This window comes from Paramormyrops kingsleyae, chromosome 24 (assembly GCF_048594095.1).
Source record: "Paramormyrops kingsleyae isolate MSU_618 chromosome 24, PKINGS_0.4, whole genome shotgun sequence".
NCBI lineage: Eukaryota > Metazoa > Chordata > Actinopteri > Osteoglossiformes > Mormyridae > Paramormyrops > Paramormyrops kingsleyae.
In genome coordinates this window covers 17,683,466-17,707,369 of record NC_132820.1, presented here as the reverse complement: position 1 = coordinate 17,707,369, position 23,904 = coordinate 17,683,466, and the positions used below count along the sequence as shown (strand labels likewise).

Here is a 23,904-nt window from a genome sequence, read left to right as displayed (position 1 = left end):
AATGGACCATTATCCTACTGGACAGTTATCTTACTGGACAGTTATTTTACTGGACAGTTATCTTACTGGACAGTTACCCTACTGGACAGTTTTGCTAATGGACCATTATCCTACTGGACAGTTATCTTACTGGATTTGGATTTTGGAGATTTGGTGGCGTAAACATTTAGTTTTATGCAAAAGTATGTAAACTTGTTTAACTTGTTTTTTCACTATGAATCGACCATGAATTTTTACAGCTAATTGGTACACTTTTCATGGTTCTTCAGCCAAACTGTAATCTTCAGTTTCAGAATTATTGAACACCAGGAGAGGTGACCATGAACTTCAAAGTAAAACTAGAGTTCACAGTTTTCCTATGAAATGTTTATGGTAGAACTGTAACTTTTATAGTATAACTATGAATAATAAAGGTTTACTGTAAACTTCACGGTTTTACTGTGAACTTTCACAGTGTATTTTCTCCAGGGAGGAAGTAGAAGAGAAGCGATGGGGGCCCCCCTTCTGGGGGGAAGGCAGCACCTGAAGCCGCCTGCCTGGGTGTTAGCAGGTCAGTGTCCTCCTTGTGATTTAGTGGACCCTCCTTGTGAGGTTCACCTGAATAGCCGTCCTGTTGATGGATCCTACCTCAAAGCCACATATGGAACCAGCAGTAAGGCCTGAGGTGGTCAGCACATGTTAATTTCCTGGAGCGATGTCGTACCACACCCTACCACACATCATCATGTTCCCCCCGGTAACCATTATGTAACCACGGCGTCCAGCCATTGTGGTTTTCACAACGCTTGTCCATCATGTTTCAAATCCTCCTCTGTTCATCGTGGCCCCTCCCCAGAACTGGATTGGTGGCCGGCTGGATTTCTTAACTCGTGATTATGTACTCGAATGTGACAATGTTCCCTAGAGATGGAAGACTGACCTAAAGTGCTTCGGCCTGGATAGTAAACAGCGAAGGTCTCTAACTTCCCAGGCGAACAGCCACTCCAGTTGATTGCCGGTGTGGGACGGAGCTACTTTACAGATGCTGAGCTTTCGTGTCAGACGGATCCCCTGAATCCTTCATACTTTGTTTGCAAATAACACAGCCGAATGAGTAAACATGGATTTAAAGTCACTTTCCCTGATGAGGGATACTTAAATATTGATCCCTGTGCAATTTTCCTTTGACATCCAGTCGTCGCACATCCACAATCAATGAATGGATGGTGAGGGGATAATGTATCGTTCTTATAGCTGCAGCCAGAGCTGGAGTCAAAGCATGAGGTCTTATTAGTGATTATTTTTTCTGTATGGGCGTATAGTGTGCTTTCCAGTGTGGGAAAGACTTCGACTGAAGCTCCTCTCATTGCTATTCTGTCCACACAGGCGTAAAGGTCAGGAATTTACACATCTGAAAGAAATATACAAGGCGTGAAAACCCTCAGCCCAGGAGCTGAAAATCCAGGCTGACGTGCAAACAAAGAGACTCCATTCTGTGATTTTTCCCGCTATCAGACTGTGCGACTACATGGCATTGATTGTTATCAAACAGGCAGGATTTTCTATAGGTAATGTGGCGCGTAGCTGATGTAGCCGTCCTGGCAAACAGATATTTATACACAGTCTGGTGTGAGACAGCTGGCTTGCTCAGTGCGGTGGATGATCTGTCAGAGACCATGCTTAACTCCTGTCTCTCATCTCTTACAGCTTCATCAGATGTGCTTGGATGTCCACAGCATATGTGCCCCAGTGGGAAATGGAACAGAGTCCCAGGCCACCCGCAGTCTTAAAAACCACTGACATGCTCCTAAAATGCCGCACGGCAGCAGGAGAGGCACCGGGCAGGTCTTTGCAGGTCTTTGCAGGTCTTTGTAGGGAAATGGTAAGAATTTAGTGCTGGTGTTTGGGAGCTTTTCTCCGTGTTAAAGTCTAGTGTAACTCTTTTTATTTGGAGCTTGTTATGATTCGCTGAGAGCCAAGACCGGAAAAGGGTTGACTGCCCATGGGCAAATGAAGAGCAAATTTTTTATTCAGTCCCAATTCTATCGTGACAGAGTGTTAAGCATTATTAAACATCAGCTACAGGTCATGGACTACTAATACTGCTATGTTAAAAATATTATCCCAAAATGGGCCTGCTGTGGCCAGGATTGATGGGGAAATCAGCTCCTGTGATGAGATGTATTCAGTTATTTGTCACTTTAATATCAATGTTGACATTTAATGTTTCAGGATGTATGACCTGCTCCAGGAAGACTGGAGAATAGAACCATGTGACCCGGGAGAAGGGGAGAAAGGAATTCTGGGATAGGTGACATTTGTGCAAGGGCTTCTCAGCCGTCTGTGTGCAGACGAACCTATCTGCTATAATCACTAAATAAAGCTACTTCTAATATGTCATGTTTCATGTTCAAAGCAGGGCTATTATTGCTGACCAAGGGTGAGTTTCCCGAAGCCTGCTTAACGCCGCGACGTTTCTAAGTTCTACGTGAAAAGATAGATAAGAAGGTTTTGGGAAACTCAACCCAAAACTAAAACTGGAAGAAAACATTATGGTAAAGTGAAATAAGATTTGGAAAAAAAAAAACAATTACACTAAACAAAAACAATAAAGACTGCTTCTGAAACTAATTGAAATAAAATAGAAATTACTTTCTGTTACAATTTAAAGATATTTATTTATGTTTAATTACCATTAATTATACCTGGAACCTGTTTTGCCCCTTTTGAGGACATTAGTAAGCAATGTCACTTGTATATTCATGTAGGATTCCATGAAGATTAGACACATTCAACTTTCAGTCTGTCCCTTGAAATAAAAATACTAAAACCTATCCAAAAACTAAAAAATACAAAAACTAAATAGAACATATCTTTAAAATAAAACCTAATAAAAACTAATAAACCAAACTGACAGCTAATTAGAACTAAATTGGATTTGAAATGAAAACTGAAAAAATATACAAATGAAAACTAAATCAAAAAATCAAAACAATATTAAGAGTGGTTGAAAGCGACACCGCTGTGAGGTATTCCCGGCACTGTGGGGGAAAGGCAGCGGCCTTTGATGTAATGACAATGGGCAGAGCCATTAGCCAGGGCAGCGCTCGCTGCCCGAGGGACACCATAATGTCCGTCCCCATGGCGATCGGCTAACGACGTCTTTATAGCATTAGCTTAATTGTGAGACGTGAAGCTTGCTGACAGCAAAGTCAAATATACAGCAGAATGAAGCCACTGGTTGCAGGGATCATATTCTTAGTTCTATGAAAGGTAAAAGAACTCCACCCATCTGTGAACCTCTAGCTCGCCCTGGTCTGGGTCTCGGCGCCATGAGCGGTGGGGTCCGGAGCCTCTCACAGGCCGTAGAGGGTATAAGGTTGGGCGCAGGACTCCGGCTCCATCAGCGCTCAGCACATCTGAATCACCAACAAGACAGTTATTTAACAGCAGAGTCCCAGACCTCAGGCCACGCTGGTTAATCTTGACAGCTATTTCAGCGAATGTAAATTACCTGGAAATGGTGCAGAAAGGTAGCAATTCATATTCTCACCTTCTGCTGCATATGAATCCAGATGGAAGCTCCTGGTTCTGTATCAGTACAGAAGATCAGCATTTAATATGTTTGCGCCCATAACCACAGTCGTTTAAAAATGTTGTCAAATCAAACCCGTTCAAATGTTTCTTTTTAGAGATTATTATCTCACAGTGGATATTCTCTGACTGCAGCACCAAGTCAATAAAAACTAAATGGGGTAAAAATACGATAATGGAGAATTTACAATACAGATTTAAAAAAATAGCTTTTGCTGTGGCAAATGATTTACCAAAGATGCTAATGGAAGTAAAAAAATTACTCAGAAAGCTTGGGTCAGGAAGAAATAAATATTTCTCAAAATCTGGGGCTTTGAACCACTCCAAGGAAGGAGAGCTTTAGGAGGAAAGCTTTTAGCTCAAAACGGTTGTAATCATTTTCCATTATCTCCATGGTCAGTTTCATGTCTAGACTAAAAATAATCCTATATGACCTTCATTGCTTAGGTGCTTCTACACTCCCATAAACATTCACATCATTAGCCTGTCCTGACTTAGCTCTCTAAGGTACAAACATTTGCAGCCCTCTTGTAATGTAATTCCCGGCAACAGTATTCCTATTTTCTCTCTCTCTCTGGTTGATAGAGAGCTCTATAGTGTTCACAATGCTCAATCCTGCAAACCGCTACCATCGCAAATCGCCTAAATGCCCCTTCCTTTCCCTCCTCTTAAAGGCTGAAAGGTTCAGTACATTACACCTTTTTTTCCTACAGATTGTATGTGAATTATCCTCCTTTTACATCGCCTGCATTGTTGAGTTTTTCTAGCGTGCCGGTTGTATGACGTCTACACCGCCAGAGCCGAAGATTATCTTTTGTCATTGTACTTTTGACTTATAAAAATTTTCCAAGAAAAGGTCTTTGAAAAGGCACTGAGTGCCATCGAAGCAAATATTGATTTGACCTATCGCAAAATTGATCCATCTGTACTGCTTATTGAGCTGTAAATCTGAGCAGCCTGATTTGCATCTGAAGATACGCGTCTGAGGAGTAACCTGGACCAGGGTCTGGTATCACAGGGGACAGACAATCATATCATCTACTATCATCTTACTGGTAATTTGTCTTAAAATGGCTTTTTAAAATATGGTGATGATGTCAGAAGTTAATTATTTTGCTTGTTACATATATTATGTGAGCATGTTACCGGGAAACTGCACTGCGATTTGTTCATTTCAGATGCTAATGTATCCAATTTCCTGATGCTATCGTCTGCATTCGAGTGGATAACAGGCTCTTATGGAAAGTGTTGATGACAATCTCTTTTATATGCGCGCTTCACTGTGAGGATGAGAACGCTTCGAGCCCGCAGCATTCTGAGAGCACCTGGAGTGGTTCGCAAAAGTAGTTTGGACGGTTTGCTCTTTTAACTTATCATCTGTTACCAATAACTCAACAGTGGACTCTACTTCTCTTGTAATTGTCAGGACCTTAAAGGGACCCAGCTTCTTGTAGAGTTTCTGATGGGGTGTCACGTGACTGGCAGGATGCCCTGCATCGGCAGCGCTCTCGGACTGACCGTCTGCAGAAGGTGCTCTGGCGGGCCAGCTGGACCGTGGACAAGGACATGAGAGAGAATCAAAAAGTCACACTGGTAATAGCAACGTGCTTTGATCTGGGAGTACAGTGAAGACACTCCAGAACATTTTCTCATGACACTGAAATGTGAAAGACTAGAGTTTGCCAAACATACAGAGTGGAATGTAATTTGCGGCGTTCGGATCTGAAAGTGCAACAAGAAGAGTAAGTCAGACAGATTTAAGAGTCAGAAAGGCGTATGGTTGCCATAATTAGAAAGGCACTCGGATGCGGAATAAGAGAATGGGCGCTGCAGGCGCCCCAGGGACTCGAACACCTGGGTGACTCCACGTCTCTGGATCCCCTAATCAGTTTCGTACAGGAACTAATCCCCTAGCAAATCCTCTCCAGCTCCTGTGGAACCTTTCACAATGCCACCCAGACAGGTCTTCTGGATTGGCCCTGATGAATACAGAGCAGAATAATGTCTCTTAAAAATTATCCCTGATGTATGAGGTAAATAAGGAAAAGATGCAGAATTCAAATCGTACTTTGTAATAATATCTGTCAGATTTTGGGACACTTGCCGATTGCATTTCAACTGGGGGGACAGACTGGGGCCAGTTGTCTTGTTAGAACACAAGCTTGATTTTTTTTTTCTGTCGTTAACTTTGGTTTTCACCCACTGAAGCGACTCATCTGCCCGGGGCCCCCACAGAAATGTGCTTACGTTAGTTTTTGCCTGTTCCCAGCGCACAAAATTTTAGCCCACATATATAAATATAAATAATTATAATAAAAAATAATAGTAATAATAATTATACATTAATTTCAGACACAAGTAGTATGTGTATTTATAGGGGGCACGGGGGTGGGGGGTATGTATGTTGGCACTGGCCTCCCCTGCCCCACCCCTGCGCTTACCTTTATAATTATAAGAACAAAGTAGACAATGGAAAAATGTGGCAGAATACAGGTTGTTATTTTATGGTAATTTCTGTTTGATTTCTGATAATGTTTGGGGTGGGGGGACGTATATTTCTGGATGCTCTGGAGTCCCTGTGGGAGATGTACCTTTGAATTAGCATTTCTGATATTTGCCAGAACAAGAAACATCACAGTATATACAGTGTATGCATCACAGTATGTACAGTGTATGCATCACAGTATATACAGTGTATGCATTACAGTATATACATCACATATACATACTAATGAGGATGATAATATCTGTTCACTACGCCCCCTCTCTACGCCCCTCTGTCGCTGTTCCATTTTACTGCGTTAACTCCAAGATGTACTGAAGTAGTAACTACGCTGATTGTCTTGTTGCAGTTCTTATCAGACTCCGGCAAGACGAGCATCAGGTACCACATCGTATACGACTGACTGAGCGTAGCAGCAAACTCTGACTCAGCTCTGAGCTTCACCTTTGATGTTTAACCAGCTGTTTATGGGCAATAGTGGTGTCTCAAGCCTTTTGTTTATACACCCTTGTGTGGGAAAGCTGACCAGACTCCATGGAAGTCTTATGCTGTGTGTAAACTCCCAAGTATGCACGTAATGTACACAGATCTGTGGTGACAAAAGGAAACACGTTCCAATCCTGCTTTACCTGCAGCTTGTATGACTGACCTGGTTTGACCCTGAAATACAACATCACTAATCCCCCTAAAAGCTGTAATATGATGAACATTGCATTTGTGTGTGTATTGTGTGTGTGTGTGTGTGTATATATATATATATATATACATATATATATATATATATATATATATACATATATATATATATATATATATATATTTATATATATATATATATATATATATATTTATATATATATATATATATACAAAAGACACATCACAAAAATTGAATTTACATTTAATTATCAGATGCTTTTATTCAAAATGACATGCAAATGAGACAGCAGGGACAGCCAAAATACGAATGCAGCCTATTCAGTTGTTGGTCAGGTACGCCAGCTAACCAAGTTTACCAGCATAAATTACTAGACAAACTGAAACTGAAAGAAGCCCTAAAATTGCTGTTACACAAAGTAAACTGAGAGGCTGGAACAGGTTTGTGATGCAAGGGGCATGTTTGTGCAGTATACTGTGCTACGATTCACCCGGAATATCCCAGCTAACCAGGGACGTTCCCAGAATCTTAGCCAATGTTACATGAAGGTCCTCTGAGAAGGTGGCAGAGAACAGTCGTATTGTAACGTTAGTGAAACCTTATTTTCATCTTTTACATTTTAACAAACGTCCTGTCAATGTCAACACAGTAACATTATTTCCTGAACATCTGTTAAACGCATTTTATGTTGAAAAATATTATTTTACAAAAAAACAGTACATGAGCATACTGAGAATGCATCATCCAGCCTCACACCCAAGACTTTTGAGATGTAAAGCAGCAGCATGACCTGCGACCCCACCAAGACCGGCAGGGGCGGGGGGGGACCTACGTCTGTGCTGGAAGTGGAGGGCTACATGCTAATGTACATGCTACTTGCTAATGTACATGCTAATGTAGTTCGTTTATGCTGACCTGTAGATATGGCCTTAAAGGCGACTGTGCTAATCTGTTACTGTGGGGGGCTGTGCTTTGGGGGGTCCTCTAGTTTTTTCATGGACCCTGAATGTCATTATATCTACATTTATACTACGGGACCGTTGAATGCTTGAATCTGATTGGCTGACGAACGTTCTGAGGTGTGCAATTATTTTCAGGGAAACGCACGGCGAACGTAGTTCCAGGCAGCTCTCTTGACCGTATTACAGTTCCATATCACTTCGCATAGTTAACTTTAATAACGGAAATTAGCATACAGTACCTATACAGCACACAGGACTAACAAAAACAACAACATGACAGACGATTTTCCGAAAGTAAATTTTAATATTTACGGTGAATATGAAACTTTCAACAACTGGGCTGCAGCAGTATTAGACAGTCCAGATGAAAAACAACATAAACGGAAGCGGACATCAAAGGCAGCCAGCAACAACAAAAGACATAAAACGATCAGCGAAGAACAGCTAGACATACTCGAGGGAGAAAAACACGAAGAAAACACCAAAAAAACAACAGCTAATGACGTTTTGGAACTAGCAAAAGAGTCGTTGGATGAGATGCGGAAGAAATAATCCTACTCACAATAGCGATTTAAGTAGAAAAACCGGACGAATCCCTTGAAATATATCATCTGATCGATGTCTTGAGGTGTGGCAACCGTAGTATAAGCGGAATAATTGACTCCGGACCGTTGAATTATTAGAAAAATAATGCACACCCGAGGTGTAACGGCCACTCCGCTTCGCGTCGTGGCCGCATCACCACCTCGGGTGTGCATTATTTTTCTAATAATTCCTTACACAATGTATGCAGAAGTGCAGGAACTGGGGGGGGAAGGAAGATGTGTACGCCACAAAATTGAATGTACCCACCCTTATTACATAGATCTTTACATTTTAATTATTAAGATTTGCCCCCCTCCCATCAAATTCTGTCCTACACTTCCTATATGTAAAAAACAAATTCCCACAGTTCCCTCCACTTTTAAATAATTAACCAAACAAAATAAGTGGCAATATTGTAATTAACTGGTTTTGCATTCAAATGTTAATAATTTAGCTGACATTCCCAAAATGATTTGCATTCCCCTTTCTGCCATTAATAAATATGTGCGTGGTGAAAGTTCATAATTTAATGAAGGTTTATAAAATTGTTTACATATTTTAGCTATTATTTGAGCTTCATACACACTTTGAAAGCTGCATAAATGCAGAGAAATGGAGGAAGCAGACTGACCCAGTGGATGGATCATCACCGTAACGTCAGGAAAGCGGACGGATCATCACCGTAACGTCAGGAAAGCGGAGACACCTTTTAGGGGGAAGCATGAGGAAGGAAGAACTTCTAGAAGGCTAAGAATTATGGGATGCGGAGAGTGTGGAGGTGGTGTGATGTCGCGCCATCCGCTGATGACTAGGCCACAACTATGACGACAAATCTGAGCTACGACTAGAGATTCTAGTCCTGATACACTGTGTGTGTGTGTGTGTGTGTGTATATTTTTTTTTTATATATATATATATATATATTTTTTTTTTTGGGGGAATAGGGTGGGGCGCACAGGATTCACTGTCTGCCAGTGGCGGAGAGCCCGTGCCCTTACCGCTCCCCCACTTTTAATGCACCACAGTTTTTTGTTGCACACACTCCCACATGTAGACATCTTATACACACACACACACAATGATGGGGGGGGGGGGGGGGAGATGGGGGCCTCTTTGATCCCCTCTCTGGGCCCGTGCAGTGTGGGGGGGTGGGGCGAGGTAGTCCCAGCAGGGGGGCGACCCCTCAGGCGGTGGTGGTGGGCTGGGTGGGGACCTGGGGGGCTCGGGCCTCTCTGATGCATGGCGGGCTTTCCTCCAGGGGGGTGTGTGAGTGTCTGGCTTCCAAGCCTCCTTGGTTCTGGACCAGGCTCGTGCCGGGGCTGGGGGTTGTGGGGTGAGGGCTTCCTGTCCGGCATCCTCTGGTGGGGCCCCTCACGCAGGGGGCTGTTGTCCCGGTGCTCCCTCGCATGCTCCTCAGCAGGTTGGGCATGTGGCCGGGGCCCTTCATTCTGGGGACCCTCAGTAGTGACGTTGGTCATGGGGTCAGGGGGGTGTCATTACTGCCCCCCCATCAACCACACACACACACACACACACACACACACACACACACACACACACACACACACACACACACACACACACACACACACACACACACACACACACACACACACACACACGCTTATTTTAATGATAAATTCATATTATGTTGTGGTTGATGTTGCTGTTGTTATTGTTACTGTTGTAGTTATCAATGTTGTTATTGTTGATGTTGTCACTTGTTTTATTTTTATATTATCATTATTACTTACGTTTTGTTTTTCTTTGTTTTGTCTTTTTTTGTGTGGTCCTGTCAGGGATCCGGGCGGCTCGAGCACAGGAACGAGGCATGGTGCAGGCACAGAAAGGGCGGACGACCCACTTGCGGCTCCAGGAAAACAAAACAGGGTTTATTAAACAAAACAGAAAAACACTACTAAACCAAAAAGGACCACGAGGAGTCAAAAACTAAAGGGGATTAAACAATACTAAATAACAAAAACCAAATACACGTAGAACACTGAAAATATCTAAACCACCTAACATCCATGAAACAGAACACAATCAACGAAACACTCATAGACACACAATGAACCACTGGGGAACTGAACAGAAGCAGGAACTAAAATACTAAGGGGTAACGAGACTAACACAGGACAGGTGAGGCTAATTAACAAAGACCAGGGAAACAGGGCACAGGTGAAACTAATAAACTCAAAGGAACTAAAAAACAGGGAAACTAAGAACTAACCAAGGACACAGGGAAACAGAAACCAACACTAGGGAATTAAACAGGTAAAGACACAAGCAGGGGCACAAGTAAGAAAACCAAAACCCACTACAAAATCAAACACAAGAACTAAAGAAACGGGGAAGGGACAAGGTAGGACCACAGCAGGGGCTGACCCTGACAGGTCCTTTTTCTTTATTTCCCCCCCCCCCCCCTGTTCTCTGTCTCCCCTAACCTCTGCTTGTTGTCTGCTTTATATAAAAGGAAAGAGGAAAAAAAAAAACTTGCAATGGAAATTAAAAATAAAGCAGTCCTCCGTGGGGGGTGGGGGGTTGAGGCAATATAAAGAAATAAGGAGGAAAAAGCTGCTGGGGGTTCACAAGAAATCAATGAGTTTCTCAGAACTGGTCAATGGAAAAAGCAGACATATACAGTATGCGTTACACACACAGCAGGTGCAATGTGGGGCCTCGTCATTGTTGGGTGAGACGCGGGAGACTCCATGCCATAGGAGTGATGACAAAGCATGGCCGATCCAAGCCATGGTGTCTCCCAGCCGGCTGGGGAGTGTCAGCAGATCTGCATTATGAGCTAGCGGAGGCTCGTCGAGGCCTAGGCTGAGCTGCCTTTAGTGCCTGACCCTCACTGGGGAGAGCAACCAGAAGATAAAAGTGAAGGATCATCCAATGCTCTGCTGGAAAAGGCAGCTCTGCAAGAGCAGGAGGTCTGGAGGAGACAGCAGAAAGACTGAACACAACCGGAATTTGGTAGATTTCATGGAAACGTTACCTCTTTTACCTTATATAGTAAGAAACAAACAATTTATAACTTTCATTTTATCATGTATTTATGCAGGTCACACTTCAAGTAAAGGATTATTAATTACCAAGGGCATGAGGAGACACCTTAGAGAAAGTAAATGCATGTATTCGACAGAGTATAAAAGCAGGATAAGCGTTTGACAGACTGTGAAGGAAAGATTATACAACATTCTTTATTCCATCAACAAAGGATTATTTCATCAGTTCAGTTATTAAGGTAATAACCACACTTTTATGTGTTGACATACCTCTCAGGCTTCAAGGTGAAGAATAAAGATTTCAGTTATTTAAAGGCGGTCATTAAAGTAATTTAAGTTATTATAAGTATTAAAATGTGAATACTGTAATCCTTTGGTCACTGAGGTGCTTTGACTATGGGGGGGGGTGATGGGAATTTAAATGACTGGGGTTTTAAAGGCTAATTTCAGTTTCTTTTGATTCAGGGTTGCTGTCAATTGGTATTTTCCTCTCTGTGCCTGCAGCGATCTGAAGGACAAACTTGACACTATTCTGCAAGATACCAATTTCTTTGTTTCCTTTTCAGTTTATTTATTTTTTATGTTATTCTTGTTTAAATGGGTTCTCCATGTGACCCTGCACTGGGCACCTGGCTGTAAGATGGATAGATGTATGTATGGATGGATGCAGAGTCAGGGATGGGCTCCCTCAAACCAGTGCCAACCCAACCTCGGTCAACACTGATGCCCTCCATGAAAATCTTGAGCCTAACAATCAGATTTGTTTCTGTGGATGGATGGATAGTTTGACTTCCTTTTGTGTCTGTACGGTTTGTATTGCCTTGACTACCTTCTTACACACACTAATCTGTAAAAGGACCTTTCCCCAATAAAACCTCTCCTGTCCAGGATCCCATGGTTCAGCTTGCCATAGTAACTGGAGTGACACTAGGCAGAGTTATTATTACACACTGGCTAGAGTGAATCACTCCAACATTCTGATGAACACTGATCAGTAGGACATGGAAATGGGCTTTTAATAACTTTAATAATATACGTTGCTGATCAGTGGTTCCCAGCTGATGACCTATTGGCACCTGAGGAGTTGCGACAGGCAGAAATGTCAAAGCAGGTCAACACTGACCTGCATAATCAATAGCTAACCTGACTTGATTTGAAAGTACTTGCAAATCGACATACACTTATAGAAGTTTCATCTCAAACAGAAATATTAATACCAAAATAGAAAGGTACTGAAAATACTGAGAAGGGAATTTATTTCTAGAAAATCCATAATCACACTATCTATTCAAACTGGCAAGCGCCCATTATAACACTGCATTTAGCCCAGTGGTTTTGACATTACATTTGTCAGATGGGGCTGATAATCCCTGGAAAGCCTGCTTCTCCTTTACAGGCCTCCGGGGGCTAAAGGTGCACAAAGGCTAATACATCAGGAGTAATATGACTGAGAAATCCTGCTATTGGCAGGGTTAGGGGTCCCGCACCTGGGGGGAGCAGGCAGTGCTGAAGGCAGCCGGAGCAGAGCTGCGCAGACACTCAGGTGCTAAAGAGCATTTAAAACAATAAGGCCAGGCTCCTCTGAGGAGACACCAGCCACGAAAAGCAGCAGTATAGCCCCCCCATTCACACCATCCATCAAATGGGAATAGCAGCAATAAGACAGTGTCAATCTTCATGGTTCGTTTGGCAATCTGACCCAAAAGTTCTGTATGGTTTATATGGTTTATACATACATCATACATATATTATATATAATATGTGTGTATGTGTGTTTGTATATATCTTCACAAAATATCTTGGGATGCTTAATTCTATAAACACATTGCTATTGTATTTGTTCCATAACAAAAGTCCACTCACTAGTAATGTTTCACATCTTCCACACAGACATTATTAATTGTCATGATGCATGTGAGCGGGTTGCACAGTGCACAGTGCTGCAGACATTAGCGCTGATGCCTCACGCCTCTGGGACCAGGGTTTGAGTCTCTGCCAGGGCTCCATGTGTGTGGAGTTTGCATGTTCTCCCCGTGTCATTGTGGGGTTTCCTTCAAATGCTCTGGTTTCCCCCCACAGTTCAGAAACATGCTGTAGTTAATAGGAGTTACCAAATTGCCTATAGGTGCGTGAGTGAGTGGCGTATGAGTGAATGAACTTTTTGCTGTTGTTTTCCTGAGAAGCACGATCAGACTGACGGATGTCAGTGTGAGGCATCAGACCTTCAGCTGCTCTCTGTGGAGGCCGATTGACTGCCTACTGATGGACTACACCACACTGCGGACATCACACCTATTATGGGATGCCTCCCACGGCATTTTCAGTGATAGCATATAGTATAGGGATATTCAGGATTGTTTACCAATTTTTCTACTTCATGGGGCATGAATTCCATCCATCCATCCATAACCAACTATGCAGTACAGGACTACAGGAAGTCTGGAACCTACTGAAGGTTGGGAGAACACCCAGTCTGTCACAAAGCCAGTCTGTCACAAAGCCAGTCCGTCACAAAGCCAATCTGCCACATGGTAATTGTTTTTCATTTTAATTAGACCTGAAGTGTATTGTGATCAATATACATTCACAAAACCCTGAGATGAATGAACAATATTTTAATTAAATCAAAATGTAATAAACATGCAGTTTCAATAAAAGTAACTGAACAAAGGGTGCCCCCCCCCCCAAACCAATTCTTTGAATGGAAAGTTGGTTTCATTTAAACAATCCGTTTGATCGAATGAGTTCTTCAACTTGAACTGAACTTTCCATCACTAGTGTTAATGGAAAGCTGGGTAATGTTAAGTCTCAAAGTAGGCTAGTCCTTTACCGACGGGCCAGGCTGTAACTTTGTCCATCCTGAAAACTGTCGCTATAAATGAAAATTACAGGCAAGTTGCTATCATTTAAACAATAATTTATCTTGTATTTATACATGTAAATTCAGGGGCATATGCAGATCTGGGGGGTGGCAAGGGACAGTGAAGGCCCCCTAGACTGAAACCTGGGCACTGCATTGGCCACCCCAGTCATATTTGCATTTTTGCGGTTAAATCAAACTTTGATTAAAATGATTTTATTTTTTAACTGTTCCCCGATGTCCCTGATAAACTGATAAAGAATGAGCTCATAGTGCTATTGAGCTAAACATCAGAAAAGTAGTAATGCAGAAGTTTGGGAATGTTGTGCTTAGTGTAAGTTTGTTACCTTAACTGCAAGAAATTAGATCTACCAAATGTGTACTTGATAATTCCACCACTGTCTGGATTATAAACAGTGCAGCGTTACGGCATTTAAGCTCCTTGAATGTTCCCTTATTTTCAAGACGCCTTATATTCATATTTAGATTTATGTGCCGCCCCAAAATGACCTCTGGTCCCCCTGGCCACCCCACTGAAAATTCCCTGTTCATGGGGCCCCTACCTTCCCGCATGGTATGCCCACCCCTGGGGGCACGTTTGTGAGAAATTTAACAAAAATCAAGGAGGAGGAAACTAGGAAGAACTGAACACCAAAAAAAACATCTGTTTTCTGCTGTATGTAAATATTTTGAATTCATAGAAACGATATTTAGCCAAAGCAAATTTTTATTAATACTGCAATATTTATCGCAATAATATCAAATATCACAGTGTTCATTTCACCAATATTGTGCAGCCCTCTTAAAGTGAATATGGACATGAATAAGTACAAGACGGACTGGGAGCAGAATAGTTATTGATCTCTGTGCCATCTGTGTCTTAATGATTAAAACACACCACTAAAGAGATGCCCAGGTAAAGCCGCCTCTCTGATGTGTCAGACCACTCTAAACGCAGAAGAGTCCTACACAATCAACAGGGGCAGGTAGGTCTTTGATGCTGTGGCCATCGCCTGGCGGGGATACCCAGCCCATATAAGGTGTGCTGGGATAAAGCTCTGTATCGATCACATGTCACATGCTTCCAAATCAGCAAATCAGTGGCGAGGAAGCGTCTGTCTCTGACTTCGCCAGAAGCCAAGGGAAATGGCACGTGTGAGAGAAACGCATCTAGAGGCAGGTAGGCTGGTGCCTGCTTCAGACAGAACAGACAGCGACGGGTGCAGTTAACGGAATCCATTTGTGTCAGTGTAGTATCGAGTATCCGCGTATCGAGGACCTCCAGATTATTCTGTCACAGGGTCGATAGGGGGGGGGTCAGGGCATTATTGATAACAGTTTAGGCCTTATATTATTACAGTTCATTAAATAGGAAGCCATGACTCCGGACACCTCAGTTTGCTTATTTAGATTTAGTAAAGCTATTTATAATGGTAGCTGCTTCTAAGTAAGGTTGGTAAGCAAGAAGATTATGAAAAAAACATTCAGGCTGCAAGGTCATATATATGATGGGCTCCTGTACCCAGGCGAAACCCCGGAAATTTTTGATGATGTAATTGTCTCGTTTTTTTTTTTTACTTAAACATCTTTTCGCTTTTTAATTTTTAGAAAATGTTTTCATTTGTCGTGTTCTCAACAAACAACAACAATAATAATAATAATAATAATAATAATAATTTCTTAACAGCAACCAAAAGGGATGAAGGTTTACTTGCATTTCTCTTGGCTGGTCTATTAGGGCACATGGTTACTTTTACCAAATCGCACCTTTCAAGGCAGCGGGCAGAGCAGGAGTGAGCAGGTGTCAGGCTGAAGTGCTTTGTCAACAGGTGGGCGCTGCGTTCCCAGGCACACAGACTATGCGGCTGTGTACACATCTAACGTCAGGGCGAAAAAGAAAGTAAGTGGCTGTTTCCAAGTCCTACATCTACGGAAAGCATCTCCCGCCTGTTTCATGCGGTCCGTGCGCCACGCAAGGCGTCTGATAAGCGTGTAATGGGCGTGCGGAGGGATGGCCGTCCGCGCCGTGCGGGGCAGGCAGCGGTTATCTGTACGGTGTAACGCGGCGGTCATCGCATTCGGACCGAAGAACAATATTATTACAGTATGAAAGGCGCTCTCTCTCTCTCTCTCCCTGTGTGTGTGTGTATATATATAGGCCTATATATATATATATATATATATATATATATATATAATCATTCATGAAAAACAAAGTTCTGTATACGACAATAATGTTCATTCTTCTTATAAAAGGTGATACTTATACAAAATATTAATATTAACATTTTATTCTTCACGATTATATTTAACATTGACTAGATTATTACTGCAAATTTTTAAGTTTTCTTTTTTTACTACCTATACCGTCATTGCCTAAACAAATTGGCGACATAAATTGTAGGTCAGTGTGCTGACAGTAAGAATGCAAAGCGGTTTTAATAAAATACTCGGATTAAATATGTAAGACAAGTTCGTGAGACGACTAGAAGTCAGACGGTGCCTCTGAAGACATTCTTTGAATAACTTGCATAAAAACAGCGAGGGGAAAATTAATGTTTTTCATAACATGAGATAAGGGTGGCGGGCAGCGCAACTGAGCTTCTCCATATCCTGCCACGCTTGACGCTTGGAAGCTATTAAAGACCACAGAAAGAAATAAAGAAACGCCGCACAGGAGATGGAAAAGGGCAGTGGGCTGGATGCGGAGCGTCCCTTGTGCCTGAAAGCTGGTGTTTCCTGCCCCTTTTGTAAAACGACGAGCAAAAGCCATTAAGCAACCTCAGGTTTCAGATCTGATGGCCACCATACGTTCACAGAGTAATGCTGCAGCGCTCATTTTAACGTGCATTAAGATCGGTGACTGCATCAGCTTTTTCCCGCGCTGAATGGAAATCACCGCTGCATGAAAAGTGGGGAATGTGTTGTTAACCTCCTTTACTGTTTAGCACGGTGTTATGAGCCTGCTGGGCTTCTGTGGGAAAGGATTTCTCCTCTGATGGTTTGGTAACAGCTTTCATAAACTTGGGCTCCCTCGGAGAATTTCTCCACTAAAGGAGAGGCGGCAGGGCGCAGCCAGTGGCTGTAGCAGGTGATGGGAATTTCGGTTTCAATAATGAACCTTCACTGCAGTGCGAGCGCCCAACCTCATAAGCCATATGTACATATATCTCATTTGTGACACTGGATCATATTTTATCTAGTGTGATATTTTAATGTTCCCAGTCTGTATATAAATGAAAACATTTTAATGCGTTATTGATTGCCTCATTTGAAGGTAATGTTGTATAGTGTTTATCATAAAGATATGTAAAAATCAGGGTTTATCTGTGCTTGACTTACGGTCCAGCAATTCCCTTTTGTTCTAGGTAACGTGGGAAGCGATGCACCAATCAATAGATTTTTATGAGTTTTTGTTACAAATGTTTAAAAAATGCATACACAGAAATAGCTATTATTTTATGCACAAGTTCGGCTAATATGAACCGGCTTTATATTATTTGACAGATGATAAAATCGTGGGTAACTGATTCTTCTGTTTGAAAAAATATTTAATTTTGGTCCTGCTATGCTTAAATGGATCAATTACGCCAAAGCGTAGGAAATAATAATTAAGATCGATTGATGTAGATATGTCGGCATTGCTTACATCTCCCCCCCTCCCTTTCCGTGCCACAGCACAGGTCCGGGAGATCAGTTTGGTGCCTTCACTGCCATTCAGTGTCCAGCGCGGCGGGACGTGCGCCAGTTTGCCTTTTACCAGGAAAGCCAGCCGTCGCCCCGGAATTGTTTGCTATCCGCAAGGCTGATGCGCGCTTCTCTGTCCTGGGTGGAAAAGCTCCTCTCCCATTAGGACATTTTTAAAGTTAGAAATAAAAATAATAAAAGAACAGGCGGAGACTGAGCCGTGACTCGAATTGGCTACAGGGCGGTATGAATTTAGGATTAACTTTACAGGTATTACTCTCTTTGTATTTTACTTGAACCGATTCGAGGACTGTAGACGCACCGTTTGGGCTTCTTTGTCGTACTTTTGACGATGCATGCCTGCACATTGATCAGGGAAACCTACTGCATGTAAGGGAAGTCGAGGCATCTCATTTCGAAATATTCGCTCCGTTTCTCTGAGCATTGATTGTCCAGTCTAAAGTATTTACTTATAGCCTATTAAAAGTATAGCCGCGCTTCAAATTTCTATAATAGTCTGTCGTCGCTGTATATGTTTTCGCATAAGTTTAGGGACACATGTAAAAGTGACAGGTGAATCTAGGTGGACGTTGTTATGAACAGGTGAAAGTAAATATGCTTTTTTGGCAACAGCATAAATTACATAAATTACACGGAATGGGCATTACTGTCGCGGTATGCACAAGCGGAAGTCAGTTATAGTCTGATTATGTTAATTCTTCTGGAGCTCTTTATCTTCCTGGTATTTACATTCATATTTTATGTCTTGTGTCATACTGCCGTTTAGGACTCAGAGCACATCCTAGTATTGCTGTCAACTCTGGGCTAGCAGCAGATCGCATTGAGTAGCCTAGCTGTTATGAAATGTGCGAGGTACGTAACCTTCGCTCTTTTGGTGGGATGGACCGCCGTGAAATATACATACGGTCAGATCATTTTTTAAATTGAAAGATATTGTATCTTTTTACAATATTGTAATTTGTATTCGTAAGTATTATTTTAATATTCGTAAGGATCTGCAATATAGGATGTTTAAAAAGTGATTTATGTTCAGGGATCCGTAGTTGCGTCGCACGTGGACGATACGGGCATCACACTTATTTATTTGTGATTTTTCACTTTCAGAAAATAAACTGTAGACCATTTTTCTCCCTATAGGCAAACACACAACTATTATTCTAAGTTGATGACTAAATACTTCATAGTCAACCTGACTCATTTTGTATGCTAATTCTATTGTCACTCTGTATCATTTTGGCAAAAATTTTGGCAAAAAAATGTTTTGTATGCTTTTCCAGAACTGACATCTAGCGGGAAGTGTGAGAATCAGCCAAAGAACTTATCCTGGAGCGGTAAGTAGGCTATATTATTCCGTTGTTGTACAGAAAGAACACCGTTGTGAGGTACCTAGCTTATACTTATATGACTGATAGATACATGCAGACTGAGGCTGCGTGCTGCGGTGCTTCATGTACCCAGCCACCGATTCCTTCATGTGCTTCTGAGGCTGCCCGCTTGTCCATGTTATGCTCCTTTCATGGGTCTTGATTTTACCTGTTAGCATGTTTAGGGCGTTCTTGGGTAATGAAGTGGCCTGCAGTGACGGCTTGTATTGAACAGTAATAATATATTTTAGTAAATCTGTGATGATAAAGTTTGCTTATTCTGTTTCGATGATCCAAAGCAGTCATACCAGTGACTCAGTTGCCTGATTTTTGTTTCGGATATGCTGCACTAATACGGTATTGTCGGGTTCAGACGAGCATTGCGTCGCAGAGCATAACTGTCAACGCGTCTTCAACCGTGACCGGTTCGGAGGATACTGTGCTAATTATCTCTTCATGGTTACATCTGCAGGAAAACCCGTTTGCTGCAATTTCAACCCATCCCAGCGTGTTTGTAGTGCAAGTTTTTTTTCCCAAATTATTTTTTTTACAAATCATTGAATATGAGACAAATTGAATTGCTTGGGGTGAGCCGCAAGTTAGATAATCAGAGATAAAACTGGGGAAAAATATTCTCCACGGGGGAAAAATCACAGGAAAAAAAACTAGCTGACTCCTAGAAAATATTAATCAGGAACGCTTATATTTAACTGATTAAGGCTTCATGGGTAATATTGTAAAAATTACATGTTTGCGCTACAGTCATGGGGGCGAATTTACAGCTGGTAGTCAGCAGCTTACGTGTGTTTTTGGACTCGAGGCTATAAGGGCAGTGGGCAACTGAAGATTCCACCGCCCCCCGAATGAAGCCAATTTATTTTCCCATCAGGGGCTCAATCGGAGACCGGCACGTTCCAGATCCGACTCTCGATGTAGGCGAGGGCTCAGCCTGCACCGGGGGGGGGGGGGGGGGGGGCGTCTTAACCAACCTGGGTGCTGTAAAATCCGCTCGGCTTCCTTACCGATCAGCAGCGAGCTGCAGGGGCGGCGTGCCATCAAGCTGGTTACCGGTATGGGTGAGTGATTACAGCTGGCCACCATGTGCCACCATTCACTCGGCTAGAGTCTGGACAGATGGAACGGGACAGGAGCGGTGCTGCGGTTCCGAACAGGAAGGATTAACATCCAGCCGAAACTGTCAGTGTCGTACTTAGGAAAGGTGGTCTCTTTCATTCCGGGGTGGGGGATGCGACTCGTGTTTTTGTTTTGAGAGGGCATTTGGGGGACTGTACCACAGGAAATCTAAGCAGTGAAATGGAAATGTGCCACTAATGAGCACTGTAGGTAACAGTATGGTAGCTGAGGTCCAGTCATGCACAGCCTCCCTGTCAAAAACCTGTCATGTCATCATCGCGGCCTCTCTGGTTAATGATCCATTTATAAAGTATAACTCTAATGCCCACCTGGTCCAACTAATGATTTATTGGAAACTTCTTGTCTTAGTAATGGGCACTGGCCAGTCATCACCATGGTTGGTAATATAACAAGTGTTAGGGACACCTGAGAGTGTGTCAGGGAGAACCTGGGGTGGCCGTCACTCTCTGTCACATCCCGGCCACCTAAAGTGTGCAGCGGTTTCCCGACAGAGTGGTATGGCTGCTGGGGCACTTCTCATTGGATAGAGCCAGTGCTGCTTTGGGTATTGGGCTGGAGCTCATGAGTGTCCCACTCAGCTAGTCATGTGCTTAGAGAGCAGCGTACGCTTGGAGAGTGTAAACACCGGGTGCTTTGCATATCCTCATATGTTCCAGTTCGGCTTCTCCTCCATCCACCGCCATCAGAGCTGCGTGGAGATTCCTGTAGCTGAACTTTCTCAGGGGGTGGTGTTTGAGCTTGTCACACTTTAGCAGAGGATCTGTGCTTCTGTTTCATATTCCTGTAGCTGTGACCCCTGGTTATTTGGAAGAAAGAGGAAAGGAATATGTAAGTATGGTTTAAAAGGCTTGCTGAGTCTTCAATGGATGTACAAGTATCTTCTACTGTTTACATTCAGGCTGTCGTCCAAGTGTGTGAGAGAGAGTTCCGGGGCTGTGGAGAGGGTGTCCCTGTACCTCTGCAGGATCCAGCACCTGTTGGCATGGGGTGTTTATGACATATGTTTATGGTGTGGTTTTAAAAATCAAATCAATCAAATCAAACATGTGTGACATTGTATAAATAATTCTCCATCCAAGGTCAAATAAATTAAATCTCTCATTATTTCCCCTTCTATAAAATGACTGTCTACTCCTTAGACAAATAAAGGGTCATATGTCCTCTTTCAGGCCAGTTAATCATATTATTTTATTTATTTGCTAATACTGTACCTTCTGTGGCCTGCTTACTTTCTTGACGTAACTGAAGCTCCTCTCATTGTATTTGCACACCTGTGGTTTGAAAGTATTCTTTAACTTCTTCATATGTTTAATCTACTACCCTTTAAAGTACACACTTCCCTTTTCACTGGAGGAACACTAAATATTCGACAAGTGTAGCAAGAACAGGAACACTTCGAATCGTTTTTTGAGAGTGGATGTTGACACAATAAGTTGGATGAGCTTCACTGGCAGATTAAATACCAGAGAGAAGTGGGAAACTTTTGTGTTTTCACCTTCACGGAAACTTGGCTGAACTCAGACGTTCCCTACTTGGCTGCCTAGCCCCCAAAAATTGTATTACAGTGTAAGATGCCGTCCACTGGCAGGCACAGGAGCGTGGCATGTGTTTTCTCAACAGCAACATCGGATGTAGAGACACGACGGTACTGGAAAACATCATGCAGCTCGTGGCTTGAGGCTGACTCTCCTGCCTGCAGCAGGATCTCAGCTCTGTTCTTCTTGCCGCTGTTTTACGTCTTGCCGCAGGCAGATGCCCAGGCAGCCATTAGTGAGCTGTACAGTGTGATATTCAGACGGGAGAGTTGAATCCCAAGACTGCCTCCATCACCATGAGGGACTTTAACCACTGAAATGTGTGGAAAGTTCTGCCGTTTCACCGGTAACACGCTGGACCACTGATACACCGCTGGCCAAACTTCAGCAGGTCAGCTCGCACTTCTGTCTCGAGGCTGAGAGCCTCAGCCCATGCGGAGAGATCCGTACAGCTCTCGTCCTGTGGGGTGGGGAGTGCAAGTAATTCTCTGCCTGCCTGGAATGCTTAGCCTGGAACACGTTCGCCGACTCATCCATGAACATTAACCAGCATGCAGAGATAGTCGCACAATATATCAAACACCGTGTTGATATTCATGCGCCTACACAAAGCGCATTTCTAAACCAAAATCCCTAGTTCAACAATCACATAAAGAAGGCCTGATGTTTTCCGCTCCACATGGGCGATCCAGGAGAGCCAGGACCTCGAGGGGGATATCAGACACGCAGAAAGGGATTACAAAGACCAGTTGGAATCGCAGTGTGGGGGTGCCGACGCAAGGTGTCTCTGGAAAGGCCTGCAGGCCGCCAACAACTACAAAGAACGGAGGTGTCTTACATCACGTTAGCTGATGTGCTGAATAAATTTTATGCATGGTTTGTGGCTGGAATATGGAGCCGACGCACAAAGCTCCCAGTGAAGCAGGGAATCTGTGCCGCAGCTGTCAGAGCAGGATGCGGGCAGGACTTGCAGCAAGGTCGCAGCGTGCGAGGCCTGCCAGCCCCGGTGGCACCGCGTCCCTTCCTGTGCTCCGAAGACATGTGGGCCACAGCGGGACCCCATTTTCACTGACACAATGAACATTTTTTTTTGGTCCCTGTCCTGTGTTCCATCGTGCCTCAAGAGGACTACAGTTGTGCTCCTGTGCTGTCATGTCTGAATGGCCACCAGGGGGCGGCGTGTGACTTTATGGGTTAAGACTCTGTGCCCGTGATCAGAAGGTTGCTGGTTCAAATCCCATGGCTAGCAGTGTGATGCCACCACTGGGGCCTCCAGCAAGTCCCTTAACCCCTAGTTGCTCCATTGGTGCTGGATGCTAGCTGGCCCTGCACTCTGACCCTGAAATTTGCTCTCATTTGTATTTGTGTCTCAGGAAGTTTTCATTGACTTCAGCTCAGTCTTCAACACCATCAGGCCAGGAAAGCTGGTGAGCAAACTCAGTCGACTGGGCATCTACAGCTCCACCTGCGATTGGATCCTGGATTTCCTGACAGACAGAGACCAGGTGATAAGTATCGGCAATAAAACCTTGTTCCCTCTGGTTCTCAACATGAGGTAGCCCTCAGGGCTGCTACCTAAGCCCAAGGCTGTACTCTCCACCTGTGACCTTGTGACCAGGATCAGGAGGAACCACATCACCTAGTCATAGAGGAGTGAGGCATTGGGGCTGGTGGAGTGGTGCTACTAGAATACCTTAAACCCGAACATCAATAAAACAAGGCAGGGATGCAGCCGGAGGCACAGAGCGCTCATCAGTGATGGATGTCCTGTGGAAAGTGTCGGCAGCATCAGCTGCACATGGTAGGCAGGATGAACACTGGATCAGAAGCCTGTCAGGATGAACACTGGATCAGAAGCCTGTCAGGATGAACACTGGATCAGAAGCCTGTCAGGATGAACACTGGATCAGAAGCCTGTCAGGATGAACACTGGATCAGAAACCTGGCAGGATGAACACTGGATCAGAAGCCTGTCAGGATGAACACTGGA

The 23,904-nt window shown here is 43.4% G+C and overlaps 1 protein-coding gene and 1 long non-coding RNA gene across 7 annotated transcripts in view; both read left to right on the top strand.

Moving 5' to 3' along the window:
- The first annotated feature begins 10,823 nt into the window (after positions 1–10,823).
- LOC111856885 (uncharacterized) lies at positions 10,824–12,112 on the top strand. Its single transcript, XR_002841253.2, has 3 exons — positions 10,824–11,260; positions 11,349–11,531; positions 11,758–12,112. It is a non-coding gene; the product is annotated as an uncharacterized lncRNA (long non-coding RNA).
- A 3,825-nt stretch (positions 12,113–15,937) lies between these two features.
- LOC111856908 (5-hydroxytryptamine receptor 2C-like) overlaps positions 15,938–23,904 on the top strand; it is a 54,049-nt gene continuing 46,082 nt past the window's right edge. The window contains exons 1-3 of one of the 6 annotated variants that reach the window (XM_023837219.2): positions 17,864–18,109; positions 18,627–18,712; positions 19,138–19,191. The gene's annotated coding sequence lies outside the window, so the exon portion shown is untranslated. Of the gene's footprint in view, positions 16,053–17,863; positions 18,110–18,146; positions 18,230–18,626; positions 18,766–19,137; positions 19,192–23,904 lie in introns of those variants that run through there. The other 5 variants (XM_023837221.2, XM_023837224.2, XM_023837222.2 and 2 more) reach the window with 5 other exon arrangements.